The sequence below is a fragment of the Nicotiana sylvestris genome, chromosome 4, assembly GCF_000393655.2.
Source record: "Nicotiana sylvestris chromosome 4, ASM39365v2, whole genome shotgun sequence".
Classification (NCBI taxonomy): Eukaryota; Viridiplantae; Streptophyta; class Magnoliopsida; order Solanales; family Solanaceae; genus Nicotiana; species Nicotiana sylvestris.
The window spans coordinates 59,207,767-59,230,062 of NC_091060.1; positions in this window are offsets into that span (position 1 = coordinate 59,207,767).

Sequence of the window (22,296 nt, forward strand, 5' to 3'; positions counted from 1 at the left end):
AAGGTGGCTCAAATTGCTTAAAGATTATGATGTTGATATCCTCTATCATCCAAGGAAAGCAAATTTTGTAGTCGATGCTCTCAATCGGCGTTCTATGGGCAACTTAGCTCATGTTGAGGCAGACAAGCGAACTATGATGAAGGAAGTCCACCGCTTAGCAAATCTAGGAGTTCGACTTTTGGACTCCGAAGATGGTGAAGTTGTTCTCCAGAATAGTGCTGAATCCTCCTTAGTAGTCGAAGTAAAAGAAAAACAGTTCAGTGATCCCTACTTATTGCAGCTGAATGAAGGAATTCAAAAACACAAGACTATGGATTTTGAACAAGGGGGAGATGATGGTACTTTGAGATATAGAGGCAGACTATGCGTTCCAGACGTAGATGGGCTCAAAGAGAGGGTTATGTCAGAAGCCCACAATTCCAGGTATTCTATTCACCCAGGTTCCACAAAGATGTATCATGATCATAAGGAGGTTTATTGGTGGAACGATATGAAAAAGAATATAGTAGATTTCGTGGCTAAGTGTCAAAATTGTCAGCAGGTGAAAGTCAAACACCAGAGACCAGGCGGTTTAACTCAGAATATAGAAATTCCCATTTGTAAATGGGAGATGATAAACATGGACTTCATAACAGGTCTACCTCGCTCGTTTCGGAAGCATGATTAGATTTTGGTGATTGTAGACCGACTTAAAAAATCATCTAACTTCTTGCCAGTGAAGACTATAGATTCAGCCGAGGATTATGCCAAGTTGTATATCAAAGAAAATATCTGATTGCATGGGATTCCTTTGTCCATTATCTTAGATCGTGGTGCTCAGTTCACAACAAACTTTTGGAAATCCTTTTAGAAGGGATTGGGCACAAGGGTGAACCTCAGCACTGCCTTTCATCCTCAGATAGATGGCCGGACAAAGCACACCATTCAGACTCTTAAGGATATGTTGACGGCATTTGAAGATGGCTCAAAGTCGCCAAAAGTCCTATTCGGACGTGCGGCATAGAGACTTAGAGTTCCAAGTTGATGATTGGGTGTTTCTGAAAGTATCGCCCATGAAAGGCGTTATGAGATTTGGGAAGAAGGGGAAACTTAGTCCCTGCTATATTGGTCCATATAGAATCCTGCGAAGGAACGGACAGGTGGCTTATGAGTTAGAATTTCCACAAAAAATAGCTGTTGTACACCTAGTGTTTCATGTGTCCATGTTGAAGAAATTCATGGGAGACCCGTCACTTGTGGTTCCTACAGAGGTTATAGGGGTTAAAGACAACCTGTCTTATGAAGAAATTCCAGTGGCTATTCTTGATCGTCAAATTCCCAAGCTCAGAACTAAGGAAATTGCTTCAGTAAAAGTGCTTTGGAGGAATCAAAAGGTTGAAGAGGCTACATGGGAAGCCGAGGAGGACATGAAGTCCAGATATCCCCATCTGTTTGAAGAGCAAAAGGAAAATGTGGAAGGTAATTAACCTTTCGATTCAGGTCTTATTTATAATCTCCAGGTCCTTCAGTAATTACTCAGCTTACTATTTAGTGATCATGTGCTTGTTCAGTTTGATATACATGTATTCATGATATTTTAGTATTCTTATATCTTCATCACACCCGTTTAATGTCCATAGATAGCCGTAGTTGCAGCCAGGACCATCATTCGAGGACGAATGATTCCAAGGGGGAGATAATGTAACACCCCGTAAAAATTCGGCTTAGGTATGAATAAGTTAAAGGAGTAGTATGGATATATTTTGAACATGTGAAGTCCCATCGAGATGATTATGGGTGAAAATAGTTATTTCAAAATCAAGATGGAAAGTGAGGTGCATAAGATTTGACAAAATCGACTAAGTTTGTAGAAGGTTCGTATTCCATCAAGTTTTAGTGAAAATGTGTAAGTAACTTGGGAACACTCAAAGCCTTAAAGTTTTAGGCCTTTGAAATAGCTTTCCAACGATATATTGTGGAGCCAAAACGGAGCTATTTGCAAAACGTTATGCCCGTTCTACAGAGAGGTGTGCAACTACCACGATCCTGCCGCGTTTTACCGCGGCCGCGGTGGTGAGGCAGTGTCTCAGCGATTTACCATGGTCGAACCAACCGGGACGTGGTGGACGACTTGGGAAGTTGTTTTTTAGCCCTATTTCATCCCCCATAGCTCCAAAACATGAAAAACTTGCTCTAGAAAGTAAAGCTCTCAAAAACCTTACTCCTTAAGGGTCCCTCCACCACCCAAGGTAAGTTCTAATGGTGATTCTAACTTAATTTCGATTTCCCAAGATCTTATTAACATGGGTAAACCCTCCATATCATTAGATATTATTTTGGGACATCATTGTTGAGAGAAGTAAGCCTAGAACTCGAATTCAAAGAGTTTGAACTTCAAAAAGGTAATGTCTTCACCCTCTAACTGATTCTAGCATTGGTTTAATGATTATAAACCCTAGTTCATGAGATATGAGTTGATGGGTTTGATATAAAAGCATGAACAATTATAGGGTTGGGGCGTTGAGTGTTAATTATTGGTTATGGGTGTTGTTTACATTATGGGTGATGAAGAATAATGTTGATATAATCATTTAAGACTTTAGAATTTATCTAGGAACAAGAGAATGGGTTGTTGAGTGTAGAGACATCATTAATAAGGACTATGAAGCTTTATTTTCACCAAGTGTTTGATAAAATGCTTAAGTGACCAAAACAAACATCATAGCTAATATGGAATCCCTTTGACTTGTATTGCGATAGATTAATGTTGAAAGGGCTGACAAACATTGTATTGCACTCAAGGGCAGGAAGTTAAGGTATGTAAGGCTAACTCTTTACGTTTGGGAATGACTATGATTCTCCCTACGTCCCATTCATTATGACCATTACCAGTTTCCTCAGAAAGTACCTATGCCTTAGTTCCCTGAATAGTAATAGAACTTCTATTGTCTAGATGGCATAGTCTCATAATCATTTGATATTCTATGAGTTTCAGTTATGACAAATCAACTTATTATGAATACTCATCTCAGTCTAATCCTATTCACTATTCCAGTATCATGTAACTTGGTATGGCTCATTATTTCAGTATCATGTATTGTAATATGATTCTCAGTTCCTGATTTTATATTCTTGAATGTTGAACACCTCTATTTGGGCATAAGGTCGTAGTTCATGCTTTATGCATCTTTGGGCCTGAGGCCGCAGTTATGTATACGTATACTTGGGCCCGAGGCTGTAGTTGTGCATATATATATATTGGGCCTGAGGCCGCAGTTTAATATTCAGTTAAACAGGTTGTTCATCATTCAGAAGAGAGAGTATTCACATCCTTACTTCCTTGTTCAGTTATTAGTTTATCAGCTAGCAGTTCAGTTTCAGTATCAGTATTTACAATTCTTTTGTTCAACTATTTTACATACCAGTACAATTCAAATGTATTGACGTCCCTTTTGCCTGGGGCCTGCATCTCACAATGTAGGTAACGATTTTCAGGTTGACGATTCTGCTTGCTAGGACGTCTCGTATCAGCTATTGGTGAGCACCAGTCTTTTGGGGCCTTATCTCTCTTTTGTTTTAGTCATTATAGTATTTCAGTTAATAAGGTATACCGGGGACCTTGTCCCGATAAACAGTTAGCATTTTCACAATTCTTTAGAGGCTTCGTAGTCTATAACCCAGTCAGTTAGATATTAGCAGGCTTTCATGTGTTAGCCTTGTCGGCTACTTGTTTATACTTGCGAACCTTTCAGTATTTTCTGCATCTATGGTATTTCAGTCACACTCTTTAGTAGATTATCATATTTTATATTTACCTCTAGCTCATAGTTATACTACATGTTGATCCAGCCATGCAGTTGGGTCGCTCGGTCATAAGCAGTCAGGCACCGAGTGTCGTGTTTCGCCTAGACCATGGTTCAGGGCATTACAAAATCACAAGAACTCAAAACAAACATGAGAATCAATAAGTCATGCTAATACACAGAAATCAAACGAAGAACCCTAAAAATTAGGGTTTTTGACATAGGCTAGTTAGAGTCAAGGAAGAACTCAACAAAATCTGTCAAAACACATAGACATAGGGGATTAAGCACGTAAAACCAGAAAGCATTTCGAAGAAAAGGATTTTCAGAAACCCTAGTTTAGGAAGATTACAAGCCACTCGAAAATCTGGAGATTTTCCATAAAAACAAGCAAAAATAAGTTTGATCCTTCTCAGATCTGTACAGATCTAAGAAGTTTAAGAGATGAGATTAGGGTTTTCAACAGAATAACTCAAATAGAGGAGAAAGCATAAACAAACATTTTAAACAAATCGACTCGTAGATTAATACAAAAAAAAAAGAAAGAAGCATTTTTAAAGAACCCTGGTTCAAAGATGAAGAGTTACTTTAGAAAAATCAGAAAAACCTTCGAGGAAAACAACAAAAGCTCATAATATGCACAGATCTAAGACATATATAAAAGAAATTGCAAAATCTTAAGAGTTAGGGTTTTAGAGAATCCAGAGAAGATGAGAAAATCTTAAAGTGTTACCGGTTTTAGCCGGAAAAGTCATAGATCTTACTTGAACGGCCTGAGGTAGCCGAAAAATGGCATGAAGGACCATGGGTAGGAGTTGAACCACTCCAGGTTCACATGAGGACCTTAGGGTAGTGTCAAACCGGCTTGGGGTGAAGCAGAGGTCAGGAGATGATGAGAGGCCATGGTTTTCGGCGAGGGAGGTGGCCGGAGAAGGTAGACAGGGTCCATCGGAGGGGAGGGGAGAGAAGAAAGTTCTAGAGAGAACCAGAGATAGAGAGAGGGAGATAGATAGATCAGTTGAGAAAGAATGAGAGGTGGGAGGAATGAGAGATGGGGGGTAGTCATTAGGGTTTAATATGGTGTGGGGGGTCTGGACCGTTGATTAGAATTGATCAACGGTCAAGATTGGACCAGGGATTGGGTCGGGGTATGGTTTAGTTTGGGCTTGGGTCTGGTGGGTTATTTAGTTGGGTTGGGATCTGATTCAATTAGGCTACAATTGAAAAATTGAATTGGCTATTTGTTAAATACCCAATTAAAATTGGATAAATAATTAATAAAAATAGCTAATAATTGGATAAAATGAAATTAAAGCTAAATAGGTGAAATTAAGGTAATTAACTAATATTGAAATATAAAATAACCGATTATTGAATTTAAAATAGCATAAAGTGTACAATTAGGCTATAACTGCAAAATTATTGTAATTATAGCCAAACAATGCCAAATTGTCAAATTTGTGAAATAATTAAATTCTAATAGGATAAAGAATGATATATTGCGCTAAGAAATACTTTAAAATTATTTGTAATGTAATTTATGAATAATTATTGGATATAAAGTACTGAATGAATTAGAAAATAAATTGATAATAATATGGAAAGTTATGGAAAAATACCAATTATTAAAAAAAAGTGATTTTGAAGGCATATATACAAATTTAAAAATAGTTTGAGGAAAAATTAGGTATCAACAGTTTTCAAGTGTGACCAATGTATGAATATGCTATGCTTTAAAATCATGTTGCAATTGCAAGTTTATTATGACTAATTTTGGAAGAGAAATTCGATGTGTTTAAGACTCATATTGCTCATACATGTAACTAATGTCATCATTTAAAATGCTCCTATTGTTGATAATCTATGATGATTTTTGAAAGTGAAAGGAGTGAGTTTGAGATATGAATTGTGGCCATCGTGCCAAGAATGAAAATTACACTTGTGGTCAATAGTGCCAATCAAATGAAAGGATGTGTGAAAGATTAAGAAATGAGTTTTTATTGCTTTATTTAATAAAAGTTTTAGGAGTATCATTAGTCACCGAGGAAGAGTAGGGTGGAACAACCTAACCCAAAAACTATACGTGCCGATATAAGAGTGATTGAGGGATAAATTCCCGTACTAATGTGCTGAGATTATTCCCCTTAATTGGGACGAGATTGATCTGTTGTGATTATTCCCCTTCATGGGATGAGGTGATTGCTAGCAGAATGTGATGTTGACCCACACGACATTATGGTGAGACGACTTAGCAAATCCGGTCGAGATCAGACGTCATGTCGCACACATGTTAGTGTTATGATTAGATATCTTGGGGTGAGACAGCTTAGCCAATTGGCCGAGATCAGACTCTGTGCTAAAAGAACGATGACGTATCGGTACTAAAGATGTCCTAATTTAAAAATATTGATATTTACTGGAAGAGTTATCGTTCTCTTAACTTGATGCTTTAATATTGTTTGAGGCTCTCATTGACTCCATGTTTCATTCTTCTTGTAGTGTTACTCATTTCATTGACATGGTGTTTAGTTTTACATACTAGTAATATTCCATATGTACTATCACCCCTTTTGCCTGGGGCGCTGCATCTTTAATAGAGGCAGGTGGTTCCACGGCAGGCATCTTCGATCATTGATAGTGGTGCACCCTTTTCTCAGTTGACTTGGTGAGCCCCACTTCATATCGGGGTCTTGTGCCTTATGTAACATATGTATAGTGTTTTGAGGTATAGCCGGGCCTTATTGTTGGCACCATCACATTACTCTTTTGTATCTATTAGAGGCTTCATAGACATAGTGTGGGTTGTACCTTGATTTTGGAAAGTCAAACTAGAAATGTTGTATATGTATCACATGTTTCCACTTATAAACTAGAATTTGCAATGTATTATTTTGGGAATTGTAAATGAAGTAACTAATGGTAATGAAATTGGTATTATTATGAAATCCTCTCATTGTCTAACGAATGGCATGCATCTTTACTTTATTCATGGGTAAGGTCGGGTAGAAGGCATCAAGTAGGCTTGCTTGACTGGAATATCTCAGTTGAGCGTCGGTCGCACTTTCCAAGGTCGGGGCATGACATTTAGATGTTCTTTTATGTGATTTGAGTCTTTGACTAAGTTCGTATTGTGTTTTAGGATATATTGGTATGTTTGTTTGAGGTCCAGGGGGCCTCGGGTGAATTACAAATGGTTAACGGATTTAGAGTTGGACTTAAAGTATTGCTGAAGATTTTTGGTTGCTTGTATAATCGTATCTGCTATGGGCTTGGCTGCAGATGCGAAGTCGCAGGTGCAGCTTAAGGGTCACAGGTGAAGAATAGGGCCTGGCTTAGAGAATTTCGCAGGTGCATGCAAAGGTTCCGTAGAAGTAAAGTCGCTTTTGCAATGGGTGTCCCGCAGAAGCGGATTTTGAACATGAGGGGTTGGGACCGTACATGCGGATAACTTCCTATTTACCTTGAAAATGGTAATTACAAAGAGATTTGATTTTGTGGTTCTAAAAATACATGATTTATTTGTATGCTAGTTATTAGTAGTATATGCTAAGTGTGAGACTAGAAAATAAGATAAGAGCTTGAAAATAATATGCTATGTAAACCGAGTGGACGAGAGTCGGGGTCTCGAGCTAGTCTATGCTAGGCCTCGAGGTCGAGCTTACGAGCTTGACTGGGGGTGATCGATGGAAGACTAATAGTCCTAAGAGCTTCGATGAGGGCTCCTTATGATCAATGTTGAGTAGTAAATGAAGAACAATAAATGAAACGCAATAAATGTAAGTAATAAATCTGAGGAAAGACAATAGAGAATGTTTAAGTTAGACAGTAGAGAATGTTCTTGTTCTTGTATTGAGTATCATCCATCTTTACAAAATGACAAGGGTACCCTTTATAAAGGAGGGAAAATCCCAACATAGTACATATGCATTTATTACAAAGGTATGCGGCTGGTACAACCATTTAATGCAACGGTACGGGCTTGAATCACGTGACTTGGGAATCTCCCACTCGTTCATCATAGCCGCCGATTTGCTCTGCCCCAAGGTCGAGCATAGGGAACCCTCAGGGTCGAGCCTCGAATTGGGCCTCGAGCCTTCTGAAGACAGACTATGGGATGTAATAATGATCATAAAATCGGGCTCTCCGATTTTAGCCGTATACAGATAGTCTCAGCGTTTCTTAGAGTAAAATTATAAGAAACCGTCTTGAATTCTTGCTTTTTCGATACTCCCATTATGATGTTTGTTCATCAGAGCATTAAATGCCATGACTGAAAGGCTGCAGAGAGGTTGCTATCAACATAATTATCGAGAAGCCCACGAACCGTCATTGGTTCAACCTTTCCGCTCCTCAATTATCGCCCATATAGCTTCTATAAATACTTCAATTTGTTTTTCCATTCACACATTTACAACATCAAGTTTTTAGGGCTAAGTTCAGAGCTTCCTGCATCCATCTTCTTCATGTTTTTACTTCTTCATCCTCTTCCTTAGAAACCTTTTTTTATAATTATGGCTATAACCTCTAAAACGGTACCTCAGAAAGAGGGCGCTGCTTCCTTATCACGCTCGTCCAAGGGCAAACCAAAAATACCTCTAATTGTTGAGCAATGTACCCCCGACCACTTAGATATAGTTCTGATTTTTCCATCGAAAATCCCCCTTCTACCCCGGGCCGATGCAAGCCCCATATCTTGGTACATCAGCATGGTGACCGATACAAAGAGATTAAAGAAAAACTGCCAATGGGGGCCGGCAGTTCAAGTAGAGATCCCCAAGCCTAAGGAAAGCATAGTAGATTACAAAGCTGGCTTCCTCAGCGTATATATATACCCATTCACTCTAGGTCCCGTAGATCCTTCTTCCCTGAAGATAGATCAGGTGATTCTTGATTTTTGCCGTGAGTATCGAGTGACACTCGATCAAATCTATCCTTCTTTTTGGAGGATCGTTTACATGCTCTGATATTTCTCCAATTAGGTCGAGGGAATGACCTTCACCCTCGATCACTTATTTAGGTTGTACAACCCTCGTCTCTACCGAGGTTTGATCAAGCTTCATCCTCGATCTACAAAGACGTTCTTTTCGAGCATCGATGAGGACAAGGATCAGGAGTGGATGAGCCGGTTTGTCATAGTGAGTACATCGGACATTATCCCGGCTGATAGGATGCCATTCCTAGAGGAATGGAATATGCAGTGTAAGTGTCCCTACTTCAAGTTTTTTTTATTGCCCCTTCTTTCCCATTCTGAAATGATCTTCTTTTGACTATGCAGCCATCATTTGGTACCCCGCCGTGGTTCAGAACCATTCAGGCTGGATAAGACAGCTAGACTCTGCCTTTCCTTACAGTGGGTGTGCTTGGCGTGATTTGGCCAAGACGCGGTGGCAGGCTAAGAACCACAGTAAACACTTGTTATTGTCGTTGCCAAATTTCTTATGAGTATTCTTTGTGGCGGTAAGTTTGATATGTCATGCTCGTGTAGGCCTTGGGGAAGGTGTGTCGATGAGTTCGGCTCCTCCTAGTGAAGAAGGGACCTCGAAACCCGGCAAGCGTAAGAAGAGGAAGAATGAAGCTTTGACCGAGTCTTCAATTAAGATCGACGCCACGGTCTCGACTTCGGCTGTTATGGCAAATCCTCATTCTGAAGACGAAGGTGATGATGATGATGATGATGATCGCCCTTTGGTACAAAGGGCAAGACGGAGTGTTGATGCTCCATAAGTTGTTGGTCAGGAGGCCGTTGGGTCCGGCGTGGCCGATGCGGACCAAAATCGTGCTAGAGAGACCCTCAAGGTAGGTTTGGGCGCAGTCCCCGAGCTTCAAGTTAGACATGGTACAGTCCGTGCAAGTGGATCCCCGGCTGGCAATCTCAGAGGGCCTAAAACCGAAATCTATCGTGGTCGGGAAGAGACCCTTACAGAAATTGATGCCCTGGGTTACTTTAAATTTGGCCCTTCATTTTCACCAGGGGAAATTAGGGATACCTAGGATATGGGTATTGCCGGTGTAGGGACCTCTCATAGAGAGGAAGATATGCTCGAGGACTATTTCATCGGCATCGACGTGGACAAAGGCCTCGATTCCCCCATCGCTCTTGAGGAGGCCGAGAAGCTTCAACAGTAGGTAATATTCACTATATACAATTTGCGCTTCAAGTGTTTCCCTTGTCTTCTAAACTTTTCTGCTTTTGTTGTAGGTCAAGAAGTTGTATGACCTTGCCTTCTCTAAGATCCAAGACGAGCTTTCATGCCGTGAGAAGGAACTTGGGAAGGTCACCTCGAAGCTAAATAAGTCAGAGGATTCCTCCACCTGACAGGAAGAGGAGTTGGGTGAGCTTCGAGCAAGACTGGAGGGGGTGCACAAGGAAGGAATAGTTTTGCTCAGCAGTTAACGAGGCGATCATGCGCTCATCCTTTTATTCTTATAACCTCATGCTTATGATATTGTCTTGACTTTGCAGATTGGGCAAAAGGATGCCCTGGTGGGGAAACTTCAGGGAGAGGTTGCAGCCAAAGATGCGGAGATCCTCAAGCTGAAGAGGAAGAATGAGATTGTGACCTCGGAGAGAGACATTTTACGGGGACAGTTGACCTCGACCTAGAGTCTTCTTCAAAGTGCTCAGAAGGAGGTCACTGCACTATTTGCGGCCAAGGCAGGAGCCGATGAAGATGCATCCTCATATAATAGAGAAGCCGCCACTACAAACACTCAAGCCAGGGAGATATCTGAGAAGGCCGAGCAGAAGTATGCTCGGGCCATTGCTTATGATCGTCTGCGAGCTTAGAGGAAGGCCCTCGAGGAAGTAAATGTTGAAGGTGTTGATCTCTCTATTGAGATCGAGAAACCCAAAATCTTCAAGGAGAGATCAGCGCCTTCAACTACTTCAGATGAGGACTCTGGAAGTGATTCAAATGGTAGTGAGGGTAAGGAATAGTCTCACGCCATCCTTTCTGCTTCTTTTTTTCTTCATTTTATATATGGGCTCCTCGGGGGAGTTTTGTAAAGACATATTCTGTAAATGAATTTTTGAGAATGCAAAGAGGTCCTTTTATACTAAGTCTTCAAATTTATTTTTTAGTGCTTATGTAATGCTAGTATGTTGAATCTTCATGTTGGCTCTTTTAGAGCCCATACTCGGAGTAGTCGAGATCCTCGAGATCGGGCACCACCTCGAGGCTATAAAATTAGCTCTTTCGGGGCCTATTTTGTATTGGCAGAGATCCTCGAGATCGGGCACTATCTCGAGGCTAGACCGATATTGATAGCCCTTTATAGCTTCTTTTCATTTTGAGAGGGATCCTCGAGATCGGGCACTATCTGAAGGTTTAGATTGATATTAATGGCTCCTTAGAGCCTATAGTTATAATGACAGAGCTCCTCGAGATCAGGCACCATCTCGAGGCTAGATTGATATAGGAATCTTGACTGATCGAACGCCGTATGACGGCATCATTCGTATGACCAGTACACTTCCCCAAAAGTGGCACTAACATGGTCAGAATTAATTGGCCTTCAAAATAGGCGAATAGTCGTCGCTTGCTCTATTTATGTATTTGCTTTCTTCTTATCTGAGGATTCCGCTACTTTTGAGTAACTATCCCTTTTATAGAGCCCTTCTTCCTTGCACCAGTTCTTTTACCATTTCAACTCAAAGATTTCTCCCAAGTCTTCATCTTCCTTTTCTTATTTTACCATAGCCATGGCTACCACGTCCAAATATATTCACCAAGGAGAGGAGAGTTCTGCCTTTGCTTCGCGCTCAGTCGGTGGTACACCACCGATGTCCGATGAGCTAACTTTGAGGTGCTTTGTCTCGATGAGGGACTTTACATTAGAGAGACCTCCTAATGTTCAGGGCCATTGGGAGAATGCATCAAGGTTCGTCTCATCAATAGGGGAGAAACACCTCGAGGTAGTCAGGAAAGACTGTGGATGGGGATAAAAGGTGGTATTGCAGGTGCTTTCCCCGGAAGAGAGCATCATGGCCCATGTCAAGGGATTTTTGAATGTATACACGTACCCCTTTACACTGGGCCCTTTCGATAGGGTCGTGCTCGAGTTTTATAAGAGATATCAGGTTACCCTGGCACAAGTTCACCCGTCAATTTGGAGGATAGTATTGATGATAAGGTACTTTGCAGATAAAGCCGCGCTCGAGTTTACCCTCGGTCATCTTATCAGATTGTACCGGCCCTTGCATTATAGAGGCTTGATTACTCTACGACGTCGATCCACCCGGCCATTTATTGCTAGTAATGAAGAACACGGGGATCGAGGGTGGATGAGTCGATTTGCCTGGGTGCAGACCGTTGATATTATCCCCACAGAGTTCCTTCCATTTCCTGAGAAATGGAATTTCATACGTAAGTAGTACACTTGTGTTTTTATTGTTTTGTTCATGGTGGAGGTGGACTCCATAAAAGATGTCTTCCTTTCCTTCTCTGCAGGTCCCCGACCTGGTGGATTAGACTAGGAAACAGGAAGCTTGCTCAACTTACGATGAGCATAAGTGGAGAGATTTGTCCAAAGGTGGATGGGAGGCCAAACACCACGGTACGCACTGTGTGGCCCATTTTCTTCAAAAGGTACTTTCTTTTATATGTATTAACTCCATCAACGTAGGTACTGGAGAATTTTTTGAGATGAGACCGTGCCCCCTCGGAGAGGAGGAAGGATCGTCATCTTCGGGGCCGAGGAATGATAACAAACGGAAGGAATCTTCAATTGACGAAGATGCTCATAGCGAGGCAAGCCCTGCTCGGAGGCTCAAAGGAGACGTATCGGCCGAGCTTGCAGTACCCAGGGTTTCTAGCCTCAGAAGAATGGCTCCTCCTTTGTCGCCATTTTCTTTTCCCGTCGAAGGTACTTCGAGGGATATAGGTGTTCTACCATCGTCCTCATCTCTTGTCGAAGGTAATTTGAGGGATACGGGTTTTCTGCCACCATTTTCACCTTCTGTTGAAGGTACTTCGAGGGATGTTCGAGACCAGGGGCCGCCTAAATCAAGCGGGGTCTTGTTCGGCCATGTCCACACCGAGATCGGTTCAACTGGGGCTGGTGAGGCGAGGCCAGTAGATGCACTCTCAACCTTTTAGAAGGCTCAGCGGCTTTGTTCTATGGTGAGCTTTGGTTGACTTTGTTGTTTTTTTATTTTACATTCTCATTTTCTCATCGATCTTCTTTTTCATAGGCCTTTGACAAGCTCAAGTCTGAGCTACTTCGTTTTGAAGCCAGGTTGAGGAAAGCCTTGGATGAGGAGAAATCCCCTAGGTTTCTTTGTGATAAAAGGGCAAAAGATTGAGGCACCTTTAGTACGAGGCGAATCGAAGCCTGAACTATGAAAGCCACCTCGAGAAATAGGTAACATTTGCTTGAGGGAAAGGTGTTAGGCACCCCTCGCGGTCCACAACTATGGGTCCCTACCGAACTTAGTTGTATAAATAGTCATTCAACAAATAAGCGGTCTAAGAACATATTTTCAAATAAAGGTAGTTTATACCGTCTAAACACATATACAATCAAGAGATTTTAGATTGTCTACGCATATGTAAACTAAGGAAGTTTGAATAGTCCAAGCATACATACAAAAAACAAGGAAGTTTAGGCAGTCTAAGTACAAATATGTTAATTGGGGAAGGAAAGTCCAAAGTTGATTAGCCTATAGGATCAATCTGTGCAATGCCCGATAATCCTCCTCAATTAGAGGGGCTACACGTGACATTAGCGCGCAGGTCATCATATCCTTTTACTACCCATTACCCTCCCCTTAGTGGTTATATAAGCGAATTTTATTAACAAACACTAAGTGTGTTGTTACCCGTCCCTTCCTTGTGGTCCCGGAGGAGTTTAGGACCTCTAGACTTAGGCAATTCTTGACAATCCTAAGGTGTTTAAAAGGAAAAATCTAGGCGACAACAAATAACACGTAGGACTGTCAAATAGGAACCAGATAGAAGGCTCATGTATACCTCCACATATACATAGGCAAATAAGCAGTACGTCTCAAACACGGATTTTTAGGTAATTTTAGAGAAATCCTAGAACAGAGTATCTAGGTGAGCATCAAAACACAAAACATGCAACGTTGTTCTTAAAATAAAGTGGCAGAACCTTAATCAGTTTGCCTACTAGTTTTAAAAGCCCGTTAAACCTGAGCAGTTTATAAATAATCAGGGCACAATTCACAGATTTTATGAGGACATTAATCACCTAAGCTTTGCCTAGGCGTGGGGCTATGTACAATCATAGTTATAGGGGACGTTTAAACAATTTGAAGTTGTTTCAACCTATAGGCATGCTGATCTGAGTGATGAATATTATAGCATGTGATTTTATACTAATTTATACTAGAACATGATACCTATGGGTAGGGATGTTTTAACCTATTTATTTAAGCGACATGTTTCAAGGCAAATGCATGTACAGTCCTAAAACAGAATCTTTAATGCACACGGAGAAGGTTATTTTATTAAAAAGTATTAGTAACTTAAGGGCAGGATTTCTAAGTGATAGCGGATTATGTAGAATCAGAAGTGAAGTTATGAACTATAACATGTAATATGCAGAAGTAGTAAATATGATTGTCCTAAGACAGGGTATCTAATGCACAAATTTAGCATGGTTTAATGCGAATGAACATAGAAATCCTAAAGCATGATATCTAATGCATCACACAAACCTAGAACATGATGTCTACAGAAACTCAACATAATGTAAAACCTAAAACATGATTTCTACCTAGTTTACCCCATAGAATCATATAGCTACCCTCCCTTTTTTACTAGTTACCCCAATATCTGTTTACAAAGGATTATTACAGACCAGAATTGAGTAAATTACATAAATTAAATGTAAACTTATACCATAGGGAGCCTGAAGCAGGCCCAAAGTAAACCTAGGAGTACCAGGCCTTTAATATAGTCTCAAATGCCCAAAAATCTCATAGCCAATTTGTATCCAAGTGTGTCAGAGTTCCCTAAGGACCTCAAGGATCCCGAGCAGTGCTCACACCAAGACTTTTCTCAAATAGGGATTGGTTATGTGCAATTTGGAAGAGCCAGCCCCAGTATGCCAGAGTTCAGAGAGATCTCAAGGATCCCTAAGCAGTACACATACCAGAGGGGCAGAACTTAATAATCTAAGAGTAAAGTTAGAGTGCTTGACATAGTTTTGAAAGACTTAGTGAAAAACATAGTGGAGATAACTTTTAGGAGTGAAAAAGATTTTCTAAAATAGGCAAGTTTTAAGAAGATGCTAAGAATGAAAACCAATTTTTAAAAGAATACTAAGAACATTTTGAAATCAGTTCTAAAAAGAGCAAATTCAGCAAACAAGCAATCAGTCATAAAATACCCAGATTCAGAGACAGGCAGATCTCACACAAGGATGAAGGGGGTTGGGAACATATAAAAATCACATTAAGGGGGCACATGAACAGGGTACAGGGAAGACATATAGACAACAAATTCACGGGACACTTAGTGGTCTTAGAGACTTAATAGGCTAGCCATGATGATAGGCAATTAAGGCATAGAGCAAAGATGTAGTAAAATCATGTGGAAAACAATGGTATCTTAGACTAGATTAGACATACAGTTAAGTTCATTAGGGGATTAAGCTACTAATCATGATCACACCAATCTAAGGGAGTAATAGAAACATGCTTAGCCAATATCAAACCATCAAATGAAGTCAGGACATACTGATTACATGCTTTAGCAAAATGACACACCGCTGGTGAGTGTCCCTCAAAAGGAGCTACTAGTGACTCCTTAATTGCTGCTCTGATAGATGCTCTAGCTGCAGCGCGAGCCCCTCATCTGCCTCTACCTCGGCCCCAGCCTCTTGCGGCTCTAGTAGAGGGCGCGGGTTTCTGCTCACCTAACTTAGTACCACGTGTCCTCACCATTTATGACAGATTAGAGATACAAAGGCTCAAACTCTAAAATCAACAAATATGCACGACATGAATGAAAGAAGCATAATTTTCCTAATAGTTCTGTAGCCTCTCGAAGATAAGTACAGATGTCTTCATACTAATCCACAAGACTCTAATAAACTTGCTCATGACTCATAAAACCTATGAACCTAGAGCTCTGATACAAACTTGTCATGACCCAAAAACCCACCGTAGGCGTCATGATGGCACCTAGTCTCTAAGACTAGGTAAGTTGATTTCTATAACAATTAAGCCGGTTTTTAACAATGATAATTTGAAACGATTCTTAATATGAATATCGAAGCAAGAGCGAATTGAGCCTACACGGAAATAATCATAACAAACTCCCAAGACTGGTAATACAGAGTCAAGAACTCTAGGAAAGTACATGGAAAGATCTCAAAGATCAAAATAAAATATTGTTCATATAGCAAGCTGATAGTACAATAAAAGGAATGAACTCCAAGGAACTGCGATGACCAAGCAGCTCTACCTTGAAACCTCGTGACAAATATGCTAACTCTGCCTAAGTCTGATATCTCCAATACCTGGCTCTGCACAAAAATATGCAAAAGTGTAGTATGAGAACACCATGGTCGGTACCTAGTAAGTATCAAGACTAACCTCGGTGGAGTATTGACGAGGTACACGTCAAGACACTAACTACAAAAAATAACCTCTGCAGTATAAAAGTATAAAGCTAATAACGGAAGCAGAAATCAGTAAATGGAAACAAGAATCAAAAGGTGATATAAATAGTAAAACAATAAGAACACTGTGAAGTATTGTTCAAACCAAATAAGGAACACAAAGGAAAACTAATTAATCAAGTCGTTCTAACACAAGTTTCACAATCAAATCACTCTGTGATACCTCATGTCATAATCACAAGTCACGAGTCTCAACCCACTATCCTATGCTCACGATACCTTGTGCCGACATTTCAAGTCATAACCGCACGAACAACTCACGTGCCAATATCTCAATCCGCCCAACATGATCACTGGATCACATTCACAATCCGCTCGGCATGGTCATAAACTTACAATCACAAGCCACCTAGTATGATCACAAGCTCGTAATGACAATCCGCCCAGCGTGGTCAGAGGCTCAATATCAACATGAAAACCGATAATACAATAACACATGGGCATGATTTATAAATGTCAAGTTTCATACTCCTTAGCTAGTATAAGTGCGATGCTATGGTGTATGCTTGTGTGAGTGTACTACTGTAGCCCAAGTAAAAAAATAATATCAAAGACATCGAGTAGCTCATCGAAGCAACACAACAAATGACGTAAGGTGTATGACATACACAAGAAAAAGTACATTATCACTCAAAAATCAACAACACAATGTCCCCAAGCCATCACACAACATCCCTGACATTGCCACCCTTATCTCTCTGATAGCCACCCATATTACTCCGCCCTGACAATATCATTAGCCACCCATATCACTCAGATAGCCACCTGTATCACTCTGTATAATAGCCACTCATATCACTCCACCTTAACGATATCATTGGCCACTCGTATTACTCCGATAGCCACCTAAATCACTACATATAATAGCCACCCATATCACTCCGTATAATAGCTACCTGTATCACTCTACGCGGACAATATCATTAGCCACCCGTATCAATCCGTATAATAGCTACTCTTATCTCTCCATCCGAACAATAACACAATAGCCACCCATATCACTCCGTACATTCAACAACAGTGAGATGCCATATGCCCCGCATAACAACAACAGTGAAATGCCACCCTTAATCTCCGCATAACAACAACAAAACCACACAACAATTCACTTGTGCTAACATCATGACAACACAATAACATGACATATCGACTCGTATCACAAGTGCCCATAGGCCACAACCTTTCCAAAGATCCAACAATATTAATATTTTCACAAAAAAATAGCCCACGGCTCAACACAATGTGTATAGAATCTTAATAACAACAAATGAACAGGAAAGTAACTCAACAAGGAACAACACCCCCTTTAAACATAGCTTCAATTAAAATAGATTACTGACTTTCGATAGCCTCAATCCCAATTAATTGTTTAAGGATAAACTCAATAGTGAAAGTATTTCTATGAAATGGCAAACTTCGAATTCCAGTATATGAATAGGCTAACAATGAAAGAGATGTAACGGACTAGCACTACGTCTAAATGCATTGGAATAACCCGGCAACAAAAGGATATCATGTAACAACAATTTCAACTAAGAGTAACTCCACAATAAAGGAAATCACATAATGATAGAAGTGATAAAAACTTTAAATAAAGCATATAAGAGCAAGCTCGACTAGTAAAGAATTTGATATGTAACGACAACTTTAAATAAAGCATGTGATAGTAGACATGACGAATAAAAGATATAACATGTGCTAAAAATTTCATATAATTTCATATAAGCATATGAAAGAAGCCTAAGATTTTAAGACGGTCAACTTTCGACATATAAGCCCGAGTATGTACTCATCACCTCGCGTACACGGCTTTAACATGATACAAATAGCACAAATGACTCAAATCCTAAGGGGTGGTTCCCCTACAAAAAGTTAGGCAAGATACTTACCTCAAAGAAGCTAAACCGATACTCTAAAATGACATTCTCAGGTGAAACAACCTTCGGGCAGCTCAAATCTAGCCAAAATAACTTAATATCATAAATAAAAACCATAGGAAATAATTCCGGATAATAAAACTTCAATCTTTAATTAAAACTAAAAACTCAACCGCAGGCACGCACCTTGGAGCCCGATAAAATTCATAAAATCCGAACACCCACATACGAGTCAAATCATACCAAAATTATCCAATTCTGAAATAAAATCGGCCTTCAAATCCTCATTTATATTTTTGAAAGTTTATACCAAAATTCTCATTTTCTCCCATTCAAATCGCTAATTTAGTATTAAAAATAAAGTTAGAATCATGAAATATAATTAAATCCGGATAAAGAACACTTATCTCAATCCAAAGTGTGAAAATCCTCTTCAAAATAGCCCAAATCCAAGCTCCATAGCTCAAAATATGAAAAAATGACCAAGACATTCGAAATAAAGTACTTTAAATACTACTCCGGATGTACCCTACGTGATCGCAGTCACCATCCTCGCGATCATGATTCAGAAAAATTATAAGCACAAATTTTACCCTTCACGACAGTGGCCATTTCCCTGCGATCGCGATGAACAAATTCCCATTACTTTTCCCAAACGCTTCTCAGACAGTCTTTAGTATAAAAGCCATAACTGCTTGTACCATATTCCAAATAATAAACGATTTGATTTTCTAAAAGCTAGACTCAAAGGGAAACAACTTGCATGTTTGCATCGTCTCCAATTTTCTTATTGAGTGCAAGATATAAGCTTTCAAACTAGGGTTCGTGAAAGCAGAATTTCCTCTACGCGATCGCAAAAGGCCTCCGCGATCATGATTCACAGTGCCCAAAAAGAAAATTTGCTCTTCGCGAACGCGATCCAAAGTCCGTGATTGCGATGCATACCCCTTTGGCCAAAAACTAGCAACCAAAAATGGTCTAGAAATGGTCCGAAACAACCCTAAAACTCATCCGAGCCCCTCGGCACTTGGTCCGAACATACCAACAAGTTTCATAACATAAAGTGGACCTGCTCAAGGACTCAAATCACATCAAAAAATATCAAAACTATGAATCGCACCTCAAATCGAACTTAATGAAGTTATGAACTTTCAACTTCTACAACTCGCGCCGAATCATATCAAATCAACTCGGAATGACCTCAAATTTTCCATGCAAGTCCTAAATGATATAACGGAGCTATTCCAACTCTCGTAATCGCAATTCGAGTGTGATATTCATTGAGTCAACTCCCGGTCAAACCTCTCAACCTTCTAAACCTTCAATTTTCTATTTTTTAGTAAAATATATTAAATCAACCTACGGACCTCCAAATCCAAATTCGGGCATACGCCTATGTCCAAAATCACCATGCTTCTAAGACAAACTCTGGTAACCACTTACCGCTTAAGTTTCTAAGACTAGAATCATCCTTCCAAATCTATCCTGAATCATTCGAAAATCGAACTCGACCACACATGCAAGTCATAATAAATAACACGAAGCTAGTCAAAACTTTAAGCAACCAAATGGGATGCTAATTCTCAAAATGACCAGTCGGGTCGTTACACATACACTATATGTAGTTATATTCTTTAGTTTTTGCATGTTACTTTTGTTCTTCATGTCTAATTTTATGTTAATTTCGTTTAGGACTCCACCTCATGCATCCCAACAAACTCCAAAGATCCTACCCATCGCAAGCTAGTACCACCTCAGTAATTTTCTCTTTTTTGTTAATTTTTTATAGTAATTTGACTAGGCTCTTCTATCTGATTTATGAATATCACGACCAGCTTTTAGTTTTACCCGCAATTGTTGAGTTCCGAAAATTTTGTAAAGACAAAATATATATTCTTGACAATATATGTGTATCATAAATATGGAGTCTTATTGAACGTAATTTTACACTCATATCATAAGGAACTAGCGACTGATTGTGAAGAAAGCCTTTTCTGTGCAGGGGTCCGAAAATAAAGATAGATATTATTGGTCGGTCCCATTTTATGCGATATTGTTTGATTGAGTATGAAGTTAAGAGAGAAACAAAAAAAACTTATAACTTTGTTATCTATTGTATATGGTGAAATCAGAGATCCCAATTTCTCGACATCGAGGCACCTCAGAAAACCATCTCGAACTCTCAAGGCTACAAGGTTATGATCGAGTCTCCTCCCTCGAGGTTCGTCGAGGTCCGATCTTGGGATGACGTTAACCTTGGCCACGATAGAAATGAGGATTTTCCAAGGCACGTGGCTATGACTGACAAGATTACCCTATCCCTTAATCAGGATGCCTTCTAGCTGTCCCATCTCCGTTTTTTTATCATTAATGTATTTTGTATTATGTTGGATTTCTCCTCATATATAAAGGGGATCCTTATTACTTTGTAAAGGTTTGTTGCTCCCATTGCCCTACACGAAATATACAAGAACATTCTATTTGCTCTCTAACATATTCTCTTGATATTATTACTTTCATTTATTATCTTCATATTTTGTTCATCATTTATTGCTTATCATTGGCCATAAAGAGCCTCCATTAATTTTACTGTAGCTGTTAGCCACATTTCGACCCCCCTCGATAGCCCACAAGCGAGCTCTGGAATCGACCTTGAGGCCCCGAATTAGCAATCTTGAGGCCTCGATAATTGACCCATCGGTTTGGTTATCACTTCGCTCCTTGCTCTTATCTCGTTTCTAAACATCACACTTAGCATCAACTGCTTAACAAACTAGCATAAAAATAGATCACGTATTTTTAGAGTCACATCAACAAATTTAATTGTTATTACCATTTTCACGGTAAACACTTTGGCGCCCACCGTGGGGCTAAAAATAATAGTGATTATTTTCTTCCTGGTTTCATCACACAACACAAGTTATCTTTCATGCTTTTTCTTGTCCAAGATCTTCGATTTCAGGTCAAAATGTCTAACTCAGTGAATGAAGGCGAAAACAACAACCTCGAGGACCACGGAGAAAATGGTGTGGACGTTCCAGGTTTTGGTGTGCCAGCACAAAACCCTGGGAATGCGCCATAACCAATCCCCTTAGGCGCGGTCTCACGCAACGCCCAACGGGTCAATATAAGCTCCCATACCGACAGGAGCGTGCGTCAAGGAGATCCACAAGAAGCTCAGAAAACCCCGACCAAGGAAGAGCGTGAGGTTAGCCTTCATGTTATTTTTGAAAAGTTGCAGGCACAACATATTGCTCCTCTACAAAGTCACCAGAAAACTCCTAGCACAATAGCACCGGGGACAGCTCCCCCAGCCGAATAGGTACCAGATAACAGGTCGATGATCGATCCCGCCATTGTAAAAATGCTCGAGGACCACACCAAAAGGATCGAATCAGGCGATAATATGATAGAAGCCAACGATAAGAAGGTCGAGACCTACAACTCCAGGGTTGACCAAATTTCGGGTGCACCCCCAGTCCTGAAAGGTATGGATTCGAAGAAGTTCATACGAAGGTCGTTTCCCGAGGAAGCGGCCCCGAAACCCATTCCAAAGAAGTTTAGAATGCTAGAACTCCCAAAGTACAATGGGACCTCGGACCCCAACGAACACGTTATTGCATACACTTATGCGGTAAAGGGCAATGATATAAAGGACGATGCGATCGAGTATGTCTTACTAAGGAAGTACGGGGAAACGCTCTCGAAGGGGGCCATGATGTGTTACAAAAAATAGCTCCTAACTCCATAGACTTATTCGCCATGCTGGAAGACTCCTTCATAAAGGTACATGTCGGTGCCATCAAAGTAGCAAAAAGGAAATTTGACGTGTTCAAGATTAAGCAGAGGGAGAACGAAATTCTGTGAGAGTTCGTATTGTGCTTCCAAATGGAACGAATGGAACTACCGCCGGTCTTTGACAACTGGGCGGTGCAGGCCTTCACTCAAGGCCTGAACGAATAAAGCTCAGTGGCTTCGAAGCAGAT